The following is a 25557-nucleotide window of genomic DNA, read 5'->3' on the forward strand; positions in this document are numbered from 1 at the left end:
GAAATCCGGGGGCATATTTTCCTCAAATGATATTACCGTATATACTCGAGTATAAGCCGAGTTTTTCAGCACATTTTTTGTGTGCTGAAAATGCCCCCCTCGGCTTATACTCGAGTCGCCTTTTTGCGCCTGATCTCCCGGACTTTGGGGCCCCGGTACCAGCCGGCTGTAGGTCCCCTGGACCCCAAATTTGGCACATTGTAGCCTCGCTCTTCCTCTACAATTGTGCAACGTTTTTTGTCCGGGAGACCTACGGCCGGGGAGCACCTATTTTTCAAAGCCGGGCACCCCTTCTATAGACTCCCATGTTAAACAGTCATTTCTCTGGTGACTTTGGGGACCCAGTACCGTCCGTAGGTCGTAGGTCCCCTGGACCCGGAACTTGGCACACATGTAGCCTCATTTCTCCTCTACAAGTGTGCAAAGTTTGTCTGGGGGAACTACGGCTGGGGAGCACCAATTTTTCAAAGCCGGGCACCCCTTCCATAGACTCCCATGTTAAAAGTCAGTCTAGTCATGGACACAGTGAGGCATGGACACAGTGAGGCATGGACACAGTGAGGCATGGACACAGTGAGGCATGGACACAGTGAAGCATGGACACCGTGAGGCATGGACACAGTGAGGCGCCCACGTGTCCCGGATTGCCTGGGACTGTCCTGCAATTGACATGTCTGTCCCGGGTACCTTCATTCTGGGACAATACAATGTCCCAAAATGAAATAGAGGACAGAGCCACCCACTACTAACTAATAACTCCATTTGCGGAACTGGTTGCTAGGGCCGGCGCTGCCTGGCATCTTGCAACAAGTGACAATTTACTCTCAGACAGTGAGGCCAAGAGCGAGAACTGCTGTCCCCACCCACCTCGGCACCTCCTCCTTCTCCGGGACACAGCAGCAAGCAGCAGGGACTGGTGTGATCTTCACTCTCCAGATAGTGACGCCGCTCATTTCCTTCTACACACGTGGCTCATGCAGAGGGAGTGACAGCAGCACTGCATCTGGTGGTAGGCTATGGGTGGCAAGCGGCACTGCATCTGGTGGCAAGTGTAGGGCCGTTTGAAGGAATTTGGGGGCCCCAAGCAAAATGGGGGCCCCCAAGCACCCCCCCCCCCGCATGCAAAGCCTATGTTAGCGCTACACTCATTTTTTTTTCTATTCTTACCTCCCCTTCTTACCTGTAGGCTGCCACTGTAGCGTGGCCGAGCTCCTCTTCCCCCTGCCTCTTCCCCAGTCCCCTATCAGATAGTGCACTTCCTGTCAGTCCGGCCGGGAACAGGAAACGGAATCTCCTGTACCACGCGCGGTACCCGGCCGGACTGACAGGACTCCAGGTGGAAGGAAGAGGAGCTCGGCTACATCCTGGGAAGGGGAAGTTGGGGGCCCCAGGCCAGCTCAGGGCCCCAAGCAATTGTTTGTTTTGCCTGTCCTGTAGCGACGGGCCTGGGCAAGTGGCACATTCACCTGACAAATAACCCGATAATTCCCCATCAACCCCCCGAGACTACATTTCCCCCCTCACCCCTCATCTTTTTTTTTGGGGAAGGTTAGAGAGGGGGCGTGTCCATGAATGGCAGTTTGGAAATGTGGCTACCCTACGTGCCACCCAAAATATAACCAGCAGCTCCTGCGGGGGGGTAGTGCTACATAAGCATTGCTTGGAAAATCCACAAACATTGGTCCTTTATAGTGTTGAGCAGAATACGCCATATTCGATTTCGCGATATATCACGAATATATAGCCGAATATGATATTTTATCTAAATGAAATGTTTGCGAAATTTCGCTATTGCGAATGCGAAAATAATTGCGAAATTTCGACAACTGCGGTAGGAGCCCTCTGATTGGCTCAGAATATTCGTGATATTTTATCGAAATTTCGCAAAATGCGAATGCGATATTTATTGCGGAATTTCGACAACTGCGGTAGGAGCCCTCTGATTGGCTCAGAATATTCGTGATATTTTATCGAAATTTCGCAAAATGCGAATGCGATATTTATTGCGGAATTTCGACAACTGCGGTAGGAGCACTCTGATTGGCTCAGAATATTCGTGATATTTTATCGAAATTTCGCAAAATGCGAATGCGATATTTATTGCGGAATTTCGACAACTGCGGTAGGAGCCCTCTGATTGGCTCAGAATATTCGTGATATTTTATCGAAATTTCGCAAAATGCGAATGCGATATTTATTACGGAATTTCGACAACTGTGGTAGGAGTACTCTGATTGGCTCTGATGCAAAAGAAGGGCGGAGAAAATAATCGCGCAATATTCCTATTGCCGAATATTCGCATTCGCATATAAAATGATCGCTTCAGCTACTCGGCCCAAGGTCTCTAATCATACCAGCAATGCTTTTAGACGTCGATGGAGATCTCTAGGATGTGATCTGTTCTAAAAATAAAATTGAAAAAATCAGAATATTCGGAATATTGACCGCGAAATTCGAGATATTCGCGAATACTCGAATATGCCATATTCGAGCCGAATATTCGCAATACGAATATTCATTAGCAACACTAGTCCTTTAGCATATACAGTGTATATAATATACTTACAATAGTAGAGACAGAACCAGAACAGGACTGCGGCACTCAGCAAGGCCAAAGATGGAAGGGTGAGGTTAGTTGTACTGGGAATACTTGGAATCTTGTCTCCTGGAAAACAATCACACACATATGCAATGTTGGGGATGGAAAAGGTGGGCAGCACTCTTTACAAATCTCTAAGACAGGTAAAGCAGCTCCAATAACCTGCACAACGCCAGAAGAACAATAGTTACATGGGCCCAGATTCACATATAATTACGTTGCTCCTGGGCAGCGTAACGTATGCGATTTACGTTACACCGCCGCAGGTTTACAGCGTTAGTGCCTGATTCTCAGAACACTTAGCTGTAAACTTGCGGCGGTGTATCGTAAAAGCGCTCGGCGCAAAACCCGCCCAATTCAAATGGGGCGGGCACCATTTAAATTAGGCGCGTTCCCGCGCCGAGCGTACTACGCATGCTCCGTCGGGTAAATTACGCTACGACGTGCATTGCGCTAACTGACGTCGCACCGACGTCATTTGCTTAGACGTTAACGTAAATGGCGTCCAGCGCCATTCACGGACGTCTTACGCAAACGACGTAGATTTTTTTAAATTTCGACGCGGGAACGACGGCCATACTTAACATTGGCTGCGCCTCATAGACCCAGGGGCAACTTTACGCGTCGCAAAGGCTTACGGAAACGTCGTAAATTCTCTGCGTCGAGCGCGCGTACGTTCGGGAATCGTCGTAATTAGCTAATTTACGTAAGCGACGGGGGAAAACGACATCGGCGACATCTAGCGGCGGGAAAAAAAATTGCATTTAAGATCTGACAGCGTAAGAGCCTTACGCCTGTCGGATCTAATGGTTATCTATGCGTAACTGATTCTAAGAATCAGTCGCATAGATACCCGGGGCCAGATTAGGACTTACGACGGCGCAAATGGTGTTGCGCCGTCGTAACGCCTTTGAGAATCTGGGCCTTAGGGCCTATTGCACTGCCATGTAATTACTGAAACAGACTTGTATATAGATACAGGCCCGGATTCAGATACAAGTTACGACAGCGTATCTCCGGATACGCCGTCATAACTCTTGAGTGGCGGGGTCGTATCTATGCGACCGATTCGTAGAATCAGTTACGCATAGATTTCCCTAAGATCCGACCGGCGTAAGTCTCTTACACCGTCGTATCTTAGGCTGCATATTTACGCTGGCCGCTAGGTGGCGCTTCCATAGATTTACGCGAGGAATATGCAAATTAGGTAGATACGCCGATTTAGAAACGTACGTCCGCCCGGCGCATTTTTTTACATCGTTTACGTAAGGCTTTTTCCGGCGTAAAGTTACCCCTCATAAAGCAGGGGTAAGTCATGTTAGGTATGGACGTCGGAAACTACCGAACAGCGTCGTATTTTACATTGTTTGCGTAAGTCGTTCGCGAATAGGGCTGTACGTAAGTTACGTTCACGTCGAAAGCATTGACAGTTTGCGGCGTAATTTGGAGCATGCGCACTTGGAAACGTTCACGGACGGCGCATGCGCCGTTCGTAAAAAACGTCAAATACGCGGGGTCACAAGTAATTTAAATAAAACACGCCCACATCATCCACATTTGAATTAGGCGGGCTTACGCCGACACATTTAAACTACGCCGCCGTAACTTAGGGCGCAAGTTATTTCTGAATACGGAACTTGCGCCCTAAGTTACGGCGGCGCAATGCATCTGTGATACGTTACGCCCGCCGATAGATACGTAAATGTATCTGAATCCGGGCCACAGTACTTATCTACACATAACACATCATTTATGTTTGGGTATAGCACTTAGAGATCACAAGAAAATATTAAAAGACAAAAATGTCTTCCCTTTTCTCTTCCCCTCCCTCATTATACTTCCCGTTCGGGCCACATACATTAACCACTTCAGCCCCAGGCCATTTAGCTAGTCAATGACCAGGCCACTTTTTGCGATTCGGCACTGAGTCGCTTTAACTGATAATTGCGCGGTCGTGCGACGTGGCTCCCAAATAAAATTGGCGTCCTTTTTTTCCCACAAATAGAGCTTTCTTTTGGTGGTATTTGATCACCTCTGCGGTTTTTATTTTTTGCGCTATAAACAAAAATAGAGCGACAATTTTGAAAAAAAAATGAATATTTTTTACATTTTTGCTGTAATAAATATCCCCCAAAAATATATATATTAAAAAAAACAATTTTTTTCCACAGTTTAGGCCGATACGTAATCTTCTACATATTTTTCGTTAAAAAAAAAAAATCGCAATAAGCGTTGATTGGTTTGCGCAAAAGTTATAGGGGCAGATCCACGTACCGGGACGCATTTATCTGCCGGGCGCAGCGTATCTAAGATACACTACGCCGCCGTAACTTACTTTTATTTTTTTTCAAATCCACAAAGAATCCGCGCCGTAAGTTACGGCGGCGTAGTGTATCTTTGGCGGCGTAATGGCGCGGCATTCAAATCTCTGTGATGGGGGGCGTGTTTTATGTAAATACGTCGTGACCCAACGTAAACAACCTTTTATTTTTAACTGCGCATTGCATCTTAGATCCAACGGCGAGCTAAGACGTACGCCTGTCGGATCGATCCCAGATGCCGTCGTGTCTTGTTTTGTAGATACAAAACAAAGATACGACGCGAGAAATTTAAAATTATGCCGGCGTATCAATAGATACGCCGGCGTAATTCTTTTGTGGATCTGCCCCATAGCGTCTACAAAATAGGGAATAGTTTTATGGCATTTATGTTAATATATATATATTACTAGTAATGGCGGCGATCTGCGATTTTTATCAGTACTGTGACATTATGGCGGACACTTCGGACACATTTTTGGGACCATTGGCATTTTTATAGCGATCAGAGCTATAAAAATGCATTGATTACTGTAAAAATGTCACTGGCAGGGAAGGGGTTAACATTAGGGGGCAAGGAAGGGGTTAATTATGTTCCCTAGGTGTGTTCTAACTGAAGGGGGGGGTGGGACTGACTTGGGGAAATGACAGATCACTGTTCATACATTATATGGACATGCAATCAGGCATTTCTCCCCGACAGGACCGGAGCTGTGTGTTTACACCCACAGCTCCCGGTTCTCGCTCTGTAACGAGCGATCGCGGGTGCCCGGCGGTGATTGCGCCCGCCGGGCACGAACGCCATTTTGGTTTGGCAGCCACGTTGCACGACCGCGCAATTGTCATTTAAAGCGACGCAGTGCCGAATCGCAAAAAGGGGCAAGGTCCTTAACCTGCATATTGGTCCGGGTCTTAACCGGTTAAGATACCCCTCAACTCAACTCAAAATTTTTCCCCTCTATTACTTTTCTGGGGACAACCCAAAATTTGGGATTTTCTTTTACTTTTACTTTCAATGATAATGGTAAACAGGACACCATGGGCCAGATTCTCGTAGAATGGAGTAAAACTCCGGCGGCGTAACGTATCTCGTTTACGTTACGCGGCCGCAAGTTTTACGGGCAGGTGCTTGATTCACAAAGCACTTGCCTGTAAAGTTGCGGCGGCGTAGCGTAAATTCTCTGGCGCAAGCCCGCCTAATTCAAATGATCCGGTGGAACAGCTAACCAGCCAGCTCCACTCACAGTTTTCAACAACATGAAGAGGCAGATTCCAGCCGGACTGACAGCGTCTGCAGAAAAGGGGACAGAATGCGGCCTGGCTATCTCGTGCCCAATCAGGAAGTTTTTTCCAGAAGAGATGCGACCCTGCGCTTATCAGGAAGCTTTCCCTAGCACTAGTACTGTCTTTCACAGGCAGGGTACCTGTCCCTACTCTACCAACTCACCAAACGCGCGCCAAACATGGGAGCCAGGGCATTAAAAGGGCTCTGCCTGACCCAAAATGGTCTCCAGAGTCATATGGGTTGTCAGCTTTCAATTGGATCTCTTCCTCAGTGACCCAGGAAACCATATAGGAACTAAGGGCCAGATTCACAGAGGAGATACGACGGCGTATCTCCTGATACACCGTCGTATCTATGCGGCTGATTCATAGAATCAGTTCCGCATAGATAGCCCTAAGATCCGACAGGTGTAATTGACTTACAAGGTCGGATCTTAGGATGCAGTACCTCGGCCGCCGCTGGGTGGAGTTTGCATCGTATTCCAGCGTCGGGTGTGCAAATTAGCAGTTACGGCGATCCATGAAGGTTTTTCCCGTCGTTACGTCGGTGCAAGTCCTCTACTTGCTCCCGTGCCTCCTGTCCAGGACACCTAGACTGGGGAGCTCCCCGAAAGGCCACAACAGCCTAAGACTCTATCTCCAGATTCCACCCACACAACTCCTCCCTAGCTGGGCATACCCTAAGTATTTAAGGAGGCCTGCCCCCTGCAAATCCAAGTTGGGGATTGGTCAGGGCCCTCAGAATACTCAAGGTAGCTCCACCTTACCTCTCCTCCTTTCTTTCCAGAAGGTTCCAGCACATTCTGGAAATAAGGTCTCAATGATGCTGCCTGTGAATCACCCAGCTCTCCCTGGCTTCCTTCCGACCCAGGGATCAAACAGAGACAGGTTTGGCTGCCAGCCAAGCCTGCGAGAATTTGCTAGCACTACAAGAGGGTGATACACAATGAAAGAACTTGTATTTAAATAATGCAGTAACAGTTCACAAAAAACCCGGTGGGAGAACAGCCCAACCAGGAACACTCATATTTCCAACAGCAGTTAGAGAGCAGAATGCAGCTGAAATGTCAGCATCTGTAGAGAGGGGGAAGAATGTGGCGAGCCCTACACCTACCCTCCTCCGCTGGAATCTTACCTTGCTGCTAGTTCTGTCCCTACCAGTTGGGGGGTTTGTCCCTACCCTACCAACTCAAAAAAGAGGTCAAACCTGGGAGCCAGGGCCCTAAATAGGCTCTGCCTGACCCAAGATGGCTGCCAGAGTCACATGGGGTAGCAATATGTAATTGGATGCCTCCCCAGTGACCCAAGAGACCATAGAAGAACTGTGTTTCTCTTGACTCCTTCACCAACTGCAGTGGAGAAAGTAGACTGCACCTCCCTACAAGCCAATAAGTCAGGGCTCGGCTAGGGTCCTGGTGACTTGGCTCTGAAGCTGGCGCCATCTGGTGGTGAGCCATTGGTATTACAAGTTATTACCACCAGATGTGAGCTGGCGCCATCTGGTGGTGGCCGTTGGTATTACAAGTTAAGCATTACAAGTTAAACAGCAATTCTAATGTAATTTTTCACTATTTTCACTGCCATCTTCTTCCCTCTAATTAGAACCCCCAAACATTATATATATTTTTTATCCTAACACCCTAGAGAATAAAATGGCGATCGTTGCAATACTTTCTGTCACGCCGTATTTGCGCAGCGGTCTTGCAAGCGCACTTTTTTGGGAAAAAATGACACTTTTTTTAATTAAAAAATAAGACAACAGTAAAGTTATCCCCATTTTTTTTTTATATTATGAAAGATAATGTTACGCCGAGTAAATTGATACCCAACATGTCACGCTTCAAAATTACGTCCGCTCGTGGAATGGCGACAAACTTTTACCCTTTAAAATCTCCATAGGCGACGTTTAAAAAATTCTACAGGTTGCATGTTTTGAGTTACAGAGGAGGTCTAGGGCTAGAATTATTGCTCTCGCTCTACCAATCGCGGCGATACCTCACTTGTGTGGTTTGAACACCGTTTACATATGCGGGCGCTGCTCACGTATGTGTTCGCTTCTGCGCCCGAGCTCGTCGGGACGGGGCGCGTTTTCTGGCTCCTAACTTTTTTAGCTGGCTCCTAGATTCCAAGAACATTTGTCAAACCCTTGCAATAAGTGATCACCTAAAAAATGAAAGGAGCAGATTAAGATCCTGTCTTGACTCACCATTGATGGACACATTGTAATGCACATCATATTCAGCTCTTTGACCATTTTTAACGATTTGCATAAGAGCTTTGAAGATTAGGCCATCCATTGGGGTCCAGTTCTTCAGGATGAACTCACAGGTCTTGTTGTCGTACCGGAAGCGATTTTGGTATTCTTCGAGGCCCTCTAGAGAATCGTGATAGGTTCCTATTTTGTTTACACCAGTGAAGAGGTCAATAACTATTTCCTGATTGGAGCTGCATAATTCTGGCACCGGGATGTGAAGATCGGATCCGTTCCTACCAGTGATTACCCGTCTACGTGAAACAACCTCCCCTGCAGAGGAAAACAAAGTCAGAAAACTGAGAGGACTCTTGGTTCTAACTCCGGTTAGATTTTACAAAAAAAATTTGGACTAGTTGGAAAACTAAGTGGTGTTGCCAATTAATATTGCAGTACAGCGGAACCTCGGATTGTGAGTAACGCGGTTAATGAGCGTTTTGCAATATGAGCAATTTTTTTTTTTAAATCCTGACTCGGGTTGCCATTCGGGGCCCTGGGGACCTCTGGGTCCTTTAATAAAAAGAAACAAGAGAAACCTCTGGGCCCTTTAATACAAAATAAAATAAAAAAATATATAAAAAAACAATAAAATAATAAAAATGTATATATAAAAAAAAAGGGGGTTTCCATCCGGGGCCCTGGGGACCTCTGGGCCCTTTAATAAAAAAAAATACATATATAAAAAAAAGAAAAAGAAAAAAAAAGAAATAAAAAAATATATAAAAAATATATTTTTTTTATAAAAACAAAAGGGGGTTGCGATCCGGGCCCCTTACAGGTGTACTGCCTGTACCCCCCTGATGGCGGCCCTGTATGGGGGATTCCAACTAGGTGGGAGTGAAACTTTTTTTAATGACTCTTGGGAGTCTCCAAGAGACTTTGAAAGCACAGCAGGTCAATCATTCCACCATTGCCTATGCAAAAGTGAAATGGCTTTGAGTGGGAGTTGGTCTTGAAATCGAGTCGTCATCACTAACTCACCGTTAGACATGTGCACAGAATTTTTTTCCGTTTTTTTTTTGTTCTGTTTCGTATCGTTCCGTAGGTTTGTTCCCGTTCGTTTTTCGTAAGACGCTCGTTTTCCTGTTCGTTCCCGTTCGTTTTTCGTAAGACGCTCGTTTTCCTGTTCGTTCCCGTTCGTTTTTCGTAAGACGCCCGTTTTCCTGTTCGTTCCCGTTCGTTTTTCGTACAACGCGATTTTTTCGTATTCCGATCGTTTCGTATTTTGGTTACCGTTTTATTTTCGTACATGCGGGATGGTTCGTTATTCTGTTTAATTCATGTTCGTTACTTGTTAGACAATAATTTTCGTGAATTTTCATCATTTTGTACTTTCGTAAATATATTGCGGGATTCGCGGCACTTTCAACACGCGGCTCATCCATATTAACTATTGTTAAGCCCCATACACTTGGTCAGACTTTTTTAACAACAAACATAAAAACGATCGTTTTACCGAACGTTCGTTCGTTTTTAAACTCCATCAGAAAACCATTTTTGGGTTCCAGGTTCAAAAGTCTGGCCAACTGATCTCTCCCTTCAGACGAAAATCCACAGAAAAGTTTATTTGGCTCTACTGTACTACTGTACTCAGCACAAAAGAGAAGCTGCTTCACTAACTAACTACACTCACTGTCCATTAAAAAAAAACGAAAATTACATCTTATAACAAAAGATTTGCATTCTGTATTTTGAAACCAAATTACGAACAGAAAGAAGGAATTCAGAATACAGAATACAAATCTTTTGTTATAAGATGTCATATGAACATACAAACAGAAAAAGGATTCAAACAAAATACAGAATGAAAATCTTTTGTTAGATGTCATATGAACATACGACTGAAAATCAAAATACGAACAGAACAAGGATTCAAACAAAATAAAGAATGCAAGTCTTTTGTTATAGATGTCATATTCGTTCTTTTGCCGTTTTCGTTTTGTCGTATTTTCGTCGGATCGTTCGTTCATATTTGCGGTTGTTCGTTATGTGACTCATTCGTAATCCCGTCGTTTTCGTATTTTGGTGCTTAAATTTTTTCGTATGTACACATTATTCTGCGGGTACGAAAATGAACATTTTCGTACAAACGGGAATGCACATATCTACTCACCGTTCATGTTGACATTGTAGTACCCATCATATGAAGAAATATTACTGTTTTCAGGGGGTTTTATGTTGATTCTGAAGCTTAGGCCATCCACCTGTGACCAATTCTTCACAACGAGGGCTCCGATCTCGCGGTCAAGCTGGAGGCGGTTGTGATATCCATTGAGGCCTTGTAAGGAATTGTCATACTTTCCAATTTGTTGATTACCAGCAAAGATGTGAATAACCATTCCAGGGCTGATACAACATATCTCTGGCATCGGGATGTGAAGATTGGGGAGCACCTGAACTCCAGCAGCAAAACCTGGAGAGGAAAAAAAAATGAAAAAACAGAAAATTATTTGGTGGACCCTTCTAAATTATAATACTGGGATATATTTATTTTTGGTAATATAAAAAAAAAATGGAGAATTAACCACTTCCATACAGGGCACTTAGGTACCTTCCCGCCCAAGCCAATTTTCAGCTTTCAGCACTGTCGCACTTTGAATGGCAATTGCGCGGTCATGCTACATTGTACCCAAACAAAATTGGCGTCCTTTTTTCCCCACAAATAGAGCTTTCTTTTGGTGGTATTTGATCACCTCTGCGATTTTTTTTTTTTGCGCAACAACTAAAAAAAGACTACAAATTTTGAAAAAAAAATACGTTTTTATTTTTTTCTGTTAATTTTTTTGTAAATAAGTAAGTTTTCTCTTTCAATTACGGGCACTGATATGGCGGCACTGATGAGATGGCACTGATGGACATCGATGAGGTTGTACTGACGGGCACAGATAAGGTGGCACTGATGGGCACACATAGGCGGCACTGATGGGCGGCACTGATGGGCACTTATGGGTGGCACTGATGGATACTTATGGGTGGCACAGATGGGCACTGGGCATGGATGGGCACTGTGGGGTGGCACTGATGGACACTGTGGGGCGGCACCTATGTTGCCAGTCAGTGCCCAGTTGTGGGCACTGATTGGCATCTTTTATTTTTTTTATGATTTTTTTTTCAGCCTTTTTTTTAGCATTTTTTTTTTTTTGGGGGCATTTTTTTTTCAGTTTGCCCTTCCCTGGTGGTCCAGGGTGGGCTTCCCTGGTTGTCCAGTGTGGCGATCCGAGGGGGGGCTGCGCTGATAAACAATCAGCGCGTACCCCCCCTGTCAGGAGAGCAGTCGTTCGGCTCTCCTCTACTCGCGTCTGTCAGACGCGAGTGAGGAAGAGCCGTCAACTGCTCTTCCTGTTTACATCGTGATCAGCCGTGGTTGGACACGGCTGATCACATGGTAAAGAGTCTCCGTGAGAGACTCTTTACCGAGATCGGTGTTGCGGGGTGTCAGACTGACACCCTGCAACAACGATCGCCGCGATGCGCGCCCCCGGGGGCGCGCAGCAGCTCAGAATCCTGAGGACGTCATATGACTTCCACTCAGGATTCTACAACCACTTTGCCAACGTCAATCTGTCATTGGCGGGCGGCAAGTGGTTAAAATGGGAGCAAAGAAAAGTTAATGCCTTATGGGCCAATATGCTCCAATGTTTCTTCTTAGGCCCCGTACACACGTCCGAGGAACTCGACGTGCCAAACACATCGAGTTCCTCGTCGAGTTCTGTGTTGAAACCGCCAAGGATCTCGGCGGGCCGACTTTCCTCATTGAACAACGAGGAAATAGAGAACATGTTCTCTATTTAGCCCGACGAGTTCCTCGTCGGCTTCCTCGGTGAAAAGTGTACACACGACCGGGTTTCTCGGCAGAATCCAGCTCCGATCGAGTTTCTGGCTGAATTCTGCCGAGAAACTCGGTCGTGTGTACGGGGCCTTATAGTGTTCTCTCCAGATTTTTATGGCTGGTCTCTCTGTTCTTTATGCCATGACTCCTATTTTGAAATGTTAAAAAGGCACCTAGCAATAGTGTTGCTCACGAATATTCGTATTGCGAATATTCGGCTCGAATATGGCATATTCGAGTATTCGCGATATATTTCGAATTTTGCGGTGAATATTCGCTATTCCGAATATTCGAATTTTTTCAATTTTATTTTTAGAACAGATCACATCCTAGAGATCTCCATCGACGTCTAAAAGCATTGCTGGTATGATTAGAGACCTTGGGCCGAGTAGCTGAAGTAATCATTTTATCTTGCCGAAAAATCGCAATGCGATTATTCGGCAATCGGAATATCGCGCGATTATTTTCTCCGCCCTTCTTTTGCATCAGAGCCAATCAGAGGGCTCCTACCGCAGTTGTCGAAATTCCGCAATAAATATCGCATTCGCATTTTGCGAAATTTCGATAAAATATTATTATTATTATTATTATTATTATTATACAGGATTTATATAGCGCCAACAGTTTACGCAGCGCTTTACAACATCAGGGAAGACATTATAGTTACCGTACAATTTAATACAGGAATGATCAGAGGGCCCTGCTTGTTAGAGCTTACAATCTAGAAGGGAGGGTGAAGTGGAACAGAGGGTAGTAGATGTGGGGGGTGATCAGGTGGGCAAAGTTAAAATACAGTTGTTAGATGTGGGTAGGATAGGCTTCTCTGAAGAGGAGGGTTTTCAGGGATCCTCGAAAAGCTGAAAGAGAAGGAGATAGACGGATAGTTTGGGGTAAGGAGTTCCATAGGCTTGGAGAGGCTCTGGAAAAGTCCTGTAGACGAGCATGGGAAGAGGTGATGAGAGAGCTAGAGAGCAGGAGGTCTTGAGAAGAACGAAGAGAGCGATTAGGTTGGTATTTGGAGACAAGGTCAGTGATGTAGCAGGGGGCAGAATTGTGGATGGCTTTGTAGGTTGTAGTTAGTATTTTGAATTTAATTCGTTGGGCGAGCGGAAGCCAGTGGAGGGATTGACAGAGAGGAGTAGCAGAGACAGAGCGGTTGGTAAGGTGGATAAGTCTGGCCGCAGCATTCATGATGGATTGAAGGGGGGTTAGAGTATGCAGCGGTAAGCCAATGAGAAGGGAATTGCAGTAATCAAGGCGAGAGATGACCAGGGAGTGAATTAAGAGCTTTGTGGCGTCATTGGTTAGAAAGGGGCGTATTTTGGAGATGTTGCGGAGGTTGAGGCGGCAAGATTTGGACAGTGATTGAACGTGAGGCGTAAAGGAGAGTTCAGAGTCCAGGACTACACCTAGGACCTTGGCATGTGGGGATGGGCTGATAGTTGTGCCATCAATTTTGACAGAGAGATCAGGGGAAGAGGCACGTGGGGGAGGAAAAATTATAAGTTCCGTTTTGGATAGGTTGAGTTTAAGGAAATGACGTGACATCCAAAGTGATATATCTGATAGTAAATTAGTGATACGTGAGGAAAATGAAGGAGTGAGTTGAGGGGTAGAGAAATAGATTTGAGTGTCATCAGCGTAGAGGTGGTATTGGAAGCCATGGGAGGCTATCAGCTGACCCAGGGAGGAGGTGTAGATTGAAAATAGGAGGGGTCCAAGAACAGAACCTTGGGGGACCCCAACAGAGAATGGTAGAGGAGAGGAGGAAGTAGAGTTGTAAGTAACGCTGAAGGTGCGGTTGGATAAGTAGGTAGAGAACCAGCGAAGAGTAAAGTCACAGAGACCAAAGGAGTTTTTTGAGGAGGAGTGGGTGGTCAACCGTATCGAAGGCAGCAGAGAGGTCCAGGAGTAGGAGCACAGAATAGTGTCCTTTGGTTTTGGCCGTTAGTATATCGTTTGTTAGTTTTAGGAGAGCAGTTTCAGTGGAATGTTGAGGACGAAATCCAGACTGAAGGGGATCAAGAAGGTTATTGTCAGCAAGGTGGACGCTCAGTCGGTTGTAGACTAGACGTTCAAGGAGTTTGGATAAAAAGGGGAGCAAGGAGATGGGGCGTAGGTTGTCAAGATTGGATGGGTCCAGTGAGGGCTTTTTAAGTATGGGGCTGACTAGTGCATGTTTCAAAGAGTTAGGGAAGATGCCAGAAGAGAGGGAGAGATTGAAGATGTGGGTAAGAGAGTGTAGAATAGAGCAAGAGGGTGAACGTAACATTTGTGAGGGAACAGGATCCAGAGCGCAGGTGGTAAGATGGACATTGGTTAGTAATTTAGCGACCTCCTCTGTGGTGGTGGGGTTGAACGAGGGAAGTAGTGACTGTACCTGTGTGCATGAGGTGTGAGGTGTGGAGGATGTCTGAACAGTAGAGATCTCCTTGCGAATTGTATCAATCTTCTGTTTGAAGTGATTGGCAATCTCCTGGGCGTTGATTGAGTTAGTGGGTGGAGGCAGTGGAGGACGAAGGAGAGAGTTGAAGGTAGAGAAGAGTTGACGGGGACGGGATGATAGGTTTTTAATGAGGGTGATGAAGTAGGTCTGCTTGGCAGCGAGGAGGCTGGAATTGTATTTTTGGAGGGCAGATTTATACTGGACGAAGTCTTCCTGGGACTTAGTCTTGCGCCACTGGCGCTCGAGAGCACGGTTGTGTTTTTTCAGATTTCTAGTATCATCAGTTTGCCAGGGTTGAAGGGGGCGGGGCCTTATTCTGCGTGTGGTGAGGGGGGCCAGTCTGTCCAGTGATGCTAGAAGTGAAGTGTTGTAGACAGAAGTGGCTAGGTCGGTGCAGGACAGAGGTGCAATTTTGTCATAGAGGTGGTCAGTCACAGAGTGTAGAAGAGAAGGATTGATATGCTGAAGGTTTCTACGAGTGACTGTTAGGTATTTGGAGGAAGAGGAGACGGAGGAGAGGGAGAGCGTGAAATTAATAAGGTGGTGATCAGAGAGGGGGTAAGGATCGATGGAGAGGTTGCATGGAGTGCATAGGTGGGAAAAAACAAGGTCAAGGGTATTGCCTTCAGAGTGAGTAGGAGCCTGTATCCATTGCTTCAGGTCAAAAGAGGAGGTTAGACTGAGAAGTTTGGAAGTTGCAGGAGTGTTAGCATTAGTAGGGATGTTGAAATCGCCAAGAATAATTGTGGGGATTTCAGAAGAGAGAAAGTAGGGTAGCCAGGCAGAGAAGTCATCAAGAAAGGAGGATACTGGACCGGGGGGCGGTAGATCACAGCTATCCTTAGAGAAACTGGGGAGAAGAGACGAATGCAATGCGCCTCAAATGAGGAGAGTGACAGAGAGGGAGGTGGGTGAAGTACCTGAAAGGTGCTATGTGGGGCTAAAAGGATTCCAACACCCCCTCCTTTGCGTCCACTGGGTCTGGGGGAGTGAGTCCAAAAAAGACCACCGTGGGATAGAGCAGCAGAAGACGCAGTGTCGGATTCGTGAAGCCAGGTTTCAGTGATGGCGAGTAGATGAAATGAGTTTGCGATAAAGAGATCGTGGAGGGATGTGAGTTTGTTACAGACGGAGCGAGCGTTCAAAATGGCACAGGAGAAAGGGAGTCTGGTCATGGGAAGAAGAGAAATGGGAACTAGATTGTGTGCATTGCGGCTGCACCCAGAGGGTGTAGGGTAATGGGTGCGTTGAGCACAGTTGGATGAAGGAGGCCCAGGGTTTGGGGAGATATCACCAGAGGATAGGAGAAGCAGGAGGGTGAGGGAGGTAATGTGGGAATGCGATTTATATGAGTGGACCTGCCCCAGTGATTTGGAGCATTGGGCGTTTGACTTTAGAATTAGCATGAGTTGGTGAGTGCAGTAATAAGGAGAGAAGAGTAATAAAGTGATTCAGCGCTGGAAAAAAATATAATATAAGACTAAACTAAAATAGATTGCAAGCCAGCACTGCAGATATAATCCAAAAAATATCTCAAAGTGAATAAATAAATAAATAGTGCAGCGCAAGTGAATATGCCTAAAAATTCAAATAATCAAAAATAGATACATAATAAAAAATAAATACATAAAGTCCATAGAGTGCAAAGTGATAAAGGTGCTCCAAAAAATATACAGTGGTGATATATAGTGCAGAAATCTTCATCAGATCTGTGACCCATAGGACAGGATAATCCTCCACCAAGGCTAATGGATGGCCTCTCACCTCAGCGATTCGACCTGTGGCTAGGTCAAAAAGCAAATATCATATCCTCCACACAGTAAATGGCAAGCAGCTTTCAGGGTTCAACTCCAAAAACGTCCACCAGATGGAACCAGCAAGCAATAAACAAATAATCTCCCATAGATCATTCAATGGACCGAGAAAGAGTAAAACAAACACACTCTAAGTGTTCACTGCTTAAAAGGTTTAATAATCACAACAAAAGTTTAAAAACCACTCACATTGTAAAGCACTCTGGTCCGAGTGCAAAGATAGCAGCTTGTACCGCAGCTCAGAGGCCCGGATCAATGTGTACAGCGTGTGTAGGTCTCTGTGAGGCAAACGTGGATGACGTCGTCGTAGCTCCTCCCCCTCGTACGCGTTACATCCCAATGTAGGCGGGACTTCATCAGCATGGGGCGGGGATCAACGCAGACGTCCCACAACACTATATATACAATACAGTTGCCATAGCAGCACAAAAGGAGCCAATTGACTAGCGCCATCTGGTGTTTGCAAAGCAACACGCCAGGCAAAGGTAAAATAAAATCTAAATAGTATATTTAAAAATAGCCTGAGAATAGCGCCATCTTGTGTACAAACACAAGACTGAAGATACTTAAATCTTAAGGGACAATATTCAGTCAGGCAATCAGGTTAAAACCAACCAATTATTTAAAAATATATAAAAAATATATAAAAAATATATTTAGACGTCATCTGCATCTACCTCACCTAAGACCAAAACATTTACATTACAAGTTTACAATATATAACTGCATCAACATATAAAGGCAGTTCAAGCTAGAAAAGCAATTATAGTAAAAATTATAAATAATAAAAAATTATATAGTAATACCCAAATAAAAATTTGGATACCTATAATAAAACATAACATTAAAATACAATCCCCAAAGTACTTCTCAACGATTAGATATAAAGCAGTTGAGATCGAACTCAACGTTCAATCCCAACGGCACAGAAACCTTCATCTCGTATATCCAGAACGATTCTCGTTTACTCAATTGCCGAATATAGTGACCTCCTCTCCAATGTCTGGTGACTTTCTCTATACCCCAAAATTTGAGGCATTTGGGGTCCCTCTGATGATGGTCTCTAAAGTGTTTGGATACGCTGTGGGTCTTAATGCCACGCTTAATGTTGCTCACATGCTCACCCACTCTCACGTGCAATTCACGTGAGGTGCGCCCTATGTACTGTAACCCGCAGTCGCACTCGAGCATATAAACTACGCCCTCTGTTGCGCAGGTGATCAACTGCTTTATCGGATACTCTACATGGGTAACATTAGAAACAAAAGATTTACGTTTTTTAATATTCCGTTTTGCATGTTTGCATGTGGCACACCTACCACAGGCATAGAACCCGGACAGGAAATTAAAAAGCCTAGGACGAGGAATGACAGGTGGGTCAGTGACTCCAGGTCGACTCAGTCAGTTCTCGATTAGGGCAATATTTGGATGTGTTTTTGCAGCCGTTAGTCTGTAAGTTGCCTGCATATCTACGAGATACTAAGCAAATTATCCAAATTTTGAGTTCCATTACATGTACACCTGGAACGATACTGGTGACAGCCGATGTGGGGTCTTTGTACACCATTATAGGGCACGATGCAGCCCTCACATCGGTTGCATGGGCTCTGGAGTCCACTAATCTGGACCCTGAGCATGTACGTTTCCTTTTGGATAGTTTGGAATTTTGTCTACTTAAAAACTATTTTTGGTTTGATAAACAGTTTTTTCTTCAGCGCTGCGGAGTAGCAATGGGAGCTCGTTTTGCTCCCAGTGTGGCCAATATATTTATGGCCCACTGGGAGCAAGATGCGATCTTCCATGATATGCCGCCTCAGCTCTGTTGCTATCGAAGGTATATAGATGATTTGGTGCTCATCTGGGAAGGTGATATGCCATCTTTAAATGCCTTTATGACAAGGTTGAATGCCAATCAACTGGGTATAGTCCTTACCTGGACCGTTTCTACGGAACAGGTGACCTTTCTGGACTTGGAGATATCCAAGTCAGAATCTAGATTGGTGACTAAGAACCACTTTAAATCGGTGGACAGGAATGGATATATTCCATTAAATAGTTGTCACCACAGATTGTGGTTGTGCAACATACCCCGTGGCCAATTTGTGAGACTGCGGAGAAACTGCACCAGGGAATCCGATTTCCTGGTGCAGTCCCGTGAGTTGGCCACTAGATTTGTTGCAAAGGGATATTCTAAGCCCTTGATAGAGCAAGAAATAGAAAAAGTTAGGACAACAGATAGAAATCTGATGATACAGGACAATCCTCCCAAAGATGATGTAGGAAAAACTAGTTTCAAGATGCTATTGGATTTTAATGTTCAACATAAAGCATTCGAGAAAATTGTTGCCAAATATTGGCCGATACTAAAGGGAGATGTAATTCTTGGTCCTGTCCTTCCTGAGCGCCCACAATTTATCTATAAAAAGGCACCTTCACTTAGAGACCGATTGGCACCTGGAGTCACTGACCCACCTGTCATTCCTCGTCCTAGGCTTTTTAATTTCCTGTCCGGGTTCTATGCCTGTGGTAGGTGTGCCACATGCAAACATGCAAAACGGAATATTAAAAAACGTAAATCTTTTGTTTCCAATGTTACCCATGTAGAGTATCCGATAAAGCAGTTGATCACCTGCGCAACAGAGGGCGTAGTTTATATGCTCGAGTGCGACTGCGGGTTACAGTACATAGGGCGCACCTCACGTGAATTGCACGCGAGAGTGGGTGAGCATGTGAGCAACATTAAGCGTGGCATTAAGACCCACAGCGTATCCAAACACTTTAGAGACCATCATCAGAGGGACCCCAAATGCCTCAAATTTTGGGGTATAGAGAAAGTCACCAGACATTGGAGAGGAGGTCACTATATTCGGCAATTGAGTAAACGAGAATCGTTCTGGATATACGAGATGAAGGTTTCTGTGCCGTTGGGATTGAACGTTGAGTTCGATCTCAACTGCTTTATATCTAATCGTTGAGAAGTACTTTGGGGATTGTATTTTAATGTTATGTTTTATTATAGGTATCCAAATTTTTATTTGGGTATTACTATATAATTTTTTATTATTTATAATTTTTACTATAATTGCTTTTCTAGCTTGAACTGCCTTTATATGTTGATGCAGTTATATATTGTAAACTTGTAATGTAAATGTTTTGGTCTTAGGTGAGGTAGATGCGGATGACGTCTAAATATATTTTTTATATATTTTTTATATATTTTTAAATAATTGGTTGGTTTTAACCTGATTGCCTGACTGAATATTGTCCCTTAAGATTTAAGTATCTTCAGTCTTGTGTTTGTACACAAGATGGCGCTATTCTCAGGCTATTTTTAAATATACTATTTAGATTTTATTTTACCTTTGCCTGGCGTGTTGCTTTGCAAACACCAGATGGCGCTAGTCAATTGGCTCCTTTTGTGCTGCTATGGCAACCGTATTGTATATATAGTGTTGTGGGACGTCTGCGTTGATCCCCGCCCCATGCTGATGAAGTCCCGCCTACATTGGGATGTAACGCGTACGAGGGGGAGGAGCTACGACGACGTCATCCACGTTTGCCTCACAGAGACCTACACACGCTGTACACATTGATCCGGGCCTCTGAGCTGCGGTACAAGCTGCTATCTTTGCACTCGGACCAGAGTGCTTTACAATGTGAGTGGTTTTTAAACTTTTGTTGTGATTATTAAACCTTTTAAGCAGTGAACACTTAGAGTGTGTTTGTTTTACTCTTTCTCGGTCCATTGAATGATCTATGGGAGATTATTTGTTTATTGCTTGCTGGTTCCATCTGGTGGACGTTTTTGGAGTTGAACCCTGAAAGCTGCTTGCCATTTACTGTGTGGAGGATATGATATTTGCTTTTTGACCTAGCCACAGGTCGAATCGCTGAGGTGAGAGGCCATCCATTAGCCTTGGTGGAGGATTATCCTGTCCTATGGGTCACAGATCTGATGAAGATTTCTGCACTATATATCACCACTGTATATTTTTTGGAGCACCTTTATCACTTTGCACTCTATGGACTTTATGTATTTATTTTTTATTATGTATCTATTTTTGATTATTTGAATTTTTAGGCATATTCACTTGCGCTGCACTATTTATTTATTTATTCAGTAATAAGGAGAGGACAGAAGTGAGGGCGATATATAGAGGGTGTAGGGTGGACCAGAGGGGTGACTGGAAGAAAGTTTGAGGATAGAAGACACAACTGTCAGAAGGAGTGGTAGAGAGTGCATTTTCGAAGGGGAAGAATGTGAATGTAAACAAAAAAAAAAAAAAAAAAAAAGAATATATACCTGGATCATGAACAGCAAACTAAAAGTTTGTCTTGCTTTCTGCAATCGCTGAAGTGCATAGGCAGAAGTGTTTCCACTTGAAGAAGAGCCCCAGGCGCAATGAGCCCCCTGCTAATGCTTCCCCCAAAAGGATGCTTACATTTATACTGACAGAGATAGGGGGGTGGGTGCATTTCAATTATCTAATCAGGAGGTAATAAATGTATGCTGATCAACAGGGCAGAATTCTTAGTTCAAAAACAGATCAGCAAGAGGGCAATAAAATTAATGGGCCGTGATTTTGGGTAAGTCAAGGGAGATGATAAAGCATTGTAAGGTGGACAGATCTACAGAGGGTTAAGCAAAAATAACATGCCAGTATTATCAAATAGACATAAACAAAACAGACAGCAATGTTTCAAATTCAGGGTGGATCTCAGACAGCTGAACATACCATAGTCATTTAAACTAGAGAAAACACATCCGTTTTCAATTCTGGGTGGATCTCAGACAGCTGAACATACCATAGTCATTTAAACTAGAGAAAACACATCCGTTTTCAATTCTTGGTGGATCTCAGACAGCTGAAACATACCATAGACATTTAAACTAGAGAAAACACATCCGTTTTCAATTCTGGGTGGATCTCAGACAGCTGAAACATACCATAGACATTTAAACTAGAGAAAACACATTCGTTTTCAATTCTGGGTGGATCTCAGACAGCTGAAACATACCATAGACATTTAAACTAGAGAAAACACATTCGTTTTCAATTCTGGGTGGATCTCAGACAGCTGAAACATACCATAGACATTTAAACTAGAGAAAACACATTCGTTTTCAATTCTGGGTGGATCTCAGACAGCTGAAACATACCATAGACATTTAAACTAGAGAAAACACATCCGTTTTCAATTCTGGGTGGATCTCAGACAGCTGAAACATACCTGTAAAGAGACAGAGAAGAATTCTTCAGACAAGTGCATAGGCAGAAGTGTTTCCACTTATAGAATAGCCCCACTTGAAGAAGAGCCCCAGGCGCAATGAGCCCCCTCACGAATATTCGTATTGCGAATATTCGGCTCGAATATGGCATATTCGAGTATTCGCGATATATTTCGAATTTCGCGGTGAATATTCGCTATTCCGAATATTCGAATTTTTTCAATTTTATTTTTAGAACAGATCACATCCTAGAGATCTCCATCGACGTCTAAAAGCATTGCTGGTATGATTAGAGACCTTGGGCCGAGTAGCTGAAGTAATCATTTTATCTTGCCGAAAAATCGCAATGCGATTATTCGGCAATCGGAATATCGCGCGATTATTTTCTCCGCCCTTCTTTTGCATCAGAGCCAATCAGAGTGCTCCTACCGCAGTTGTCGAAATTCCGCAATAAATATCGCATTCGCATTTTGCGAAATTTCGATAAAATATCACAAATATTCTGAGCCAATCAGAGTGCTCCTACCACAGTTGTCGAAATTACGCAATAAATATCGCATTCGCATTTTGCGAAATTTCAATAAAATATCACAAATATTCTGAGCCAATCAGAGGGCTCCTACCGCAGTTGTCGAAATTTCGCAATTATTTTCGCATTCGCGAAATTTCGCAAACATTTCATTTCGATAAAATATCACGAATATTCGAATTTAGCGAATATTTCTCGAATATTCGGCTATATATTCGTGATATATCGCGAAATCGAATATGGCGTATTCTGCTCAACACTACCTAGCAAAAGGGAAATTATTGTACATTTGAAGTACATTTCCATTTATATCCTGTAACGCAAACAGGCGAATGGAGAAGGAGTTTTATTGTGGGGTTGGCAGTGGGTGGATTCCATTAATCAGACCAATAGCAGCTATGGAATCATGCAGCAACCATCTGCTGTCGATCATAGGCAAAGTGGATCTGGTAGGGAACTAGTCTCTCAGATTTCCCCATCAGGCTCCCCCACCCAACAGGTGCAGTGGAATTGAGTTGTTGGGTGGGAAACATTGGCCCAGATTCAAGAAGCACTTGCGCCCGTGCAACCATAGGTTACGCAGCGCAAGTGCTTACTTGCTCCGGTGTAACGAGTGCTCCTGATTCAGGAACCTTGTTACACCGACTGCAGGCTAAAATCTGCGCGGCATAAGGCTCTTATGCCTCGCAGATTTTAGGCTGCATTCTTGCGTGTGCCGCTAGGGGGCGCTCCCATTGTGTATCAGCGTGTAGTATGCAAATTGCATACTACCACTGATTCACAAGCTTGCGCGGGCCCCGCGCAAGGCAGGTACGGAGTTTCCGTATGGCTACTTTAAGCGCAAGGCTGCCCCTTTTAATAGTAGGGGCAGCCAATGCTAAAGTATAGCCGGCCTTCCCGCGCCGTGAAATTTGAATTTCACGGTGTTTGCGTAAGTGAAACGTGAATGCCGCTGGACGCCATTCACGTTCACTTAGAAGCAAATGACGTCCTTGCGACGTCATTTGCCGCAATGCACGTCGGGAAAGTTTCCCGACGGAGCATGCGCTGTACGCTCGGCGCGGGAGCGCGCCTAATTTAAATGATTCCCGCCCCCGGCGGGATCATTTAACTTGTGCGCGCTTACGCCGGGCAAATTTGCCGGGGCGCCCTCGCAATTCACGGAGCTACTGCTCCGTGAATCGAGGGCAGCGCAAAATATTTGCGGGGGCGCAGGGCAAAATCGTTGCCCTGCTCCCCCGCAAATATCACGCAATTCTACTTGAATCTGGGCCATTGAGACTAGTAGCCAGATTCAGATACACTGGCTTAATTTTGAGGCAGCGTAGCGTATCGCATATACGCTACGCCGCCGTAAGTCCGAGAGGCAAGTGCTGTATTCACAAAGCACTTGCCTCCTAACTTACGGCGGCGTAGCGTAAATGGGCCGGCCTAAGCGCGCCTAATTCAAATGTGGATGAGGGGGGCGTGTTTTATGTAAATAACTCGTGACCCGACGTGATTGACGTTTTTCACGAACGGCGCATGCGCCGTCCGTGGACATATCCCAGTGTGCATTGCTCCAAAGTACGCCACAAGGACGTATTGGTTTCGACGTGAACGTAAATTACGTCCAGCCCCATTCAGGGACGACTTACGCAAACAACGTAATAATTTCAAATTTCGACGCGGGAGCGACGGCCATACTTAACATTGACTAGGCCAGCTATTTGTTCGACTAACTTTACGCCGGAAAAAGCCTTGCGTAAACGGTGTAAAAAAATGCGCCGGGCGCATGTACGTTTCTGAATCGGCGTATCTAGCTCATTTGCATATTCTACGCCGAACTCAACGGAAGTGCCACCTAGCAGCCAGCGTAAATATGCACCCTAAGATACGACGGCGTAGGAGACTTACACCGCTCGTATCTTAGCCTAATTTAAGCGTATCTGGTTTCCAGAATACGCTTAAATTTACGACGGCGTAGATTCAGAGTTAGGACGCTCTCTGTGAATCTAGCTATAGTTCTCCGTCGGGTCCATCTGCCTTGTGATTGACAGCAGAAGACAGTGGATGGATTTCAAAGACACTATTAGACCGAATAGAGCTTTGGAATCCATCCGAGGTTGCCGACTGTCAATCAAACAGATCTTTAGGCTCCACCCACTGTCAGTGTGCCCCCACGTCACTGGTTACTAGGACACTGGTGACTGTGTCCTAGCAGCCAATGAAACAAACAATAAACACAAATAAAATTGGATTTCTTAAAGGAGTTGTAAATAAAACATTTTTTTTGCTGAAATTACTGTTTACAGGGTATAGAGACATAGGGCTAGATTCACATACCTTTAGGCGGGCGTAGCGTATCTCCTACATACGCTACGCCGCCGTAACTTTGAGAGGCGAGTATGGTATTCTCAAAGATTTTGCGGCCGAAGTTACGGCGGCGTAGCGTATTAGGGCCGGCGTAAGCCCGCCTAATTCAAATGTTGAAGCTGTGGGCGTGTTTTATGTATATTAAGTGTGACCTCACTTAAATGACGTTACGATCGAACGGCGCATGCGTATCCCAGTGCGCATGCTCCAAACGACATCGGTAAATCATCAATGCTTTCGACGTGAACGTAAATTACGGCCAGCCCCATTCACGGACGAGTTACGCAAACGACGAAAAATTTGACGCGGTTCCGACGTCCATACTGCGCCATATTTTTGGTGGTTTATCTTTACGCCTGAAAACCCCTTACATAAACGGCGTATCTTTACCGCGACGGCCGGGCGTACGTTCGTGAATAGGCGTATCTAGCTGATTTACATATTCTAGGCGTAAATCAGCGTACACGCCCCTAGTGGCCAGCGTAAATATGCAGTTAAGATACGACGGCGTAGGAGACTTACGCCGGTCGTATCTTAGCAATATTTAAGCGTATCTCAGTTTGAGCATACGCTTAAATATACGACAGCGGGGATTCGGACTTACGACGGCGTATCTACTGATACGCCCGTCGTAAGGCTACCTGAATCTGGCCCATAATAATTAACTGATTCCTTTTAAAAACTATTAAAAATAGATAAAAATCAATCATATAATGTACCTGCAGTTTCTAGTTTTGTTTTTGCATGCTGTTTCCTGCCTCTCTGCTGTACAGAGCCATTACAGGGCAGTGATGGTTTGGAAAACGAAACTGATTGGTGCTGTGGGGTTTTAGACACACAGTAATCACACCTCCTTGATTAGTGACCACAGAGAGAAAGCTCCCAGTACTGTGGTCATCAGG

The sequence above is a fragment of the Rana temporaria genome, chromosome 1 (assembly GCF_905171775.1).
Source record: "Rana temporaria chromosome 1, aRanTem1.1, whole genome shotgun sequence".
NCBI classification, from domain to species: Eukaryota; Metazoa; Chordata; class Amphibia; order Anura; family Ranidae; genus Rana; species Rana temporaria.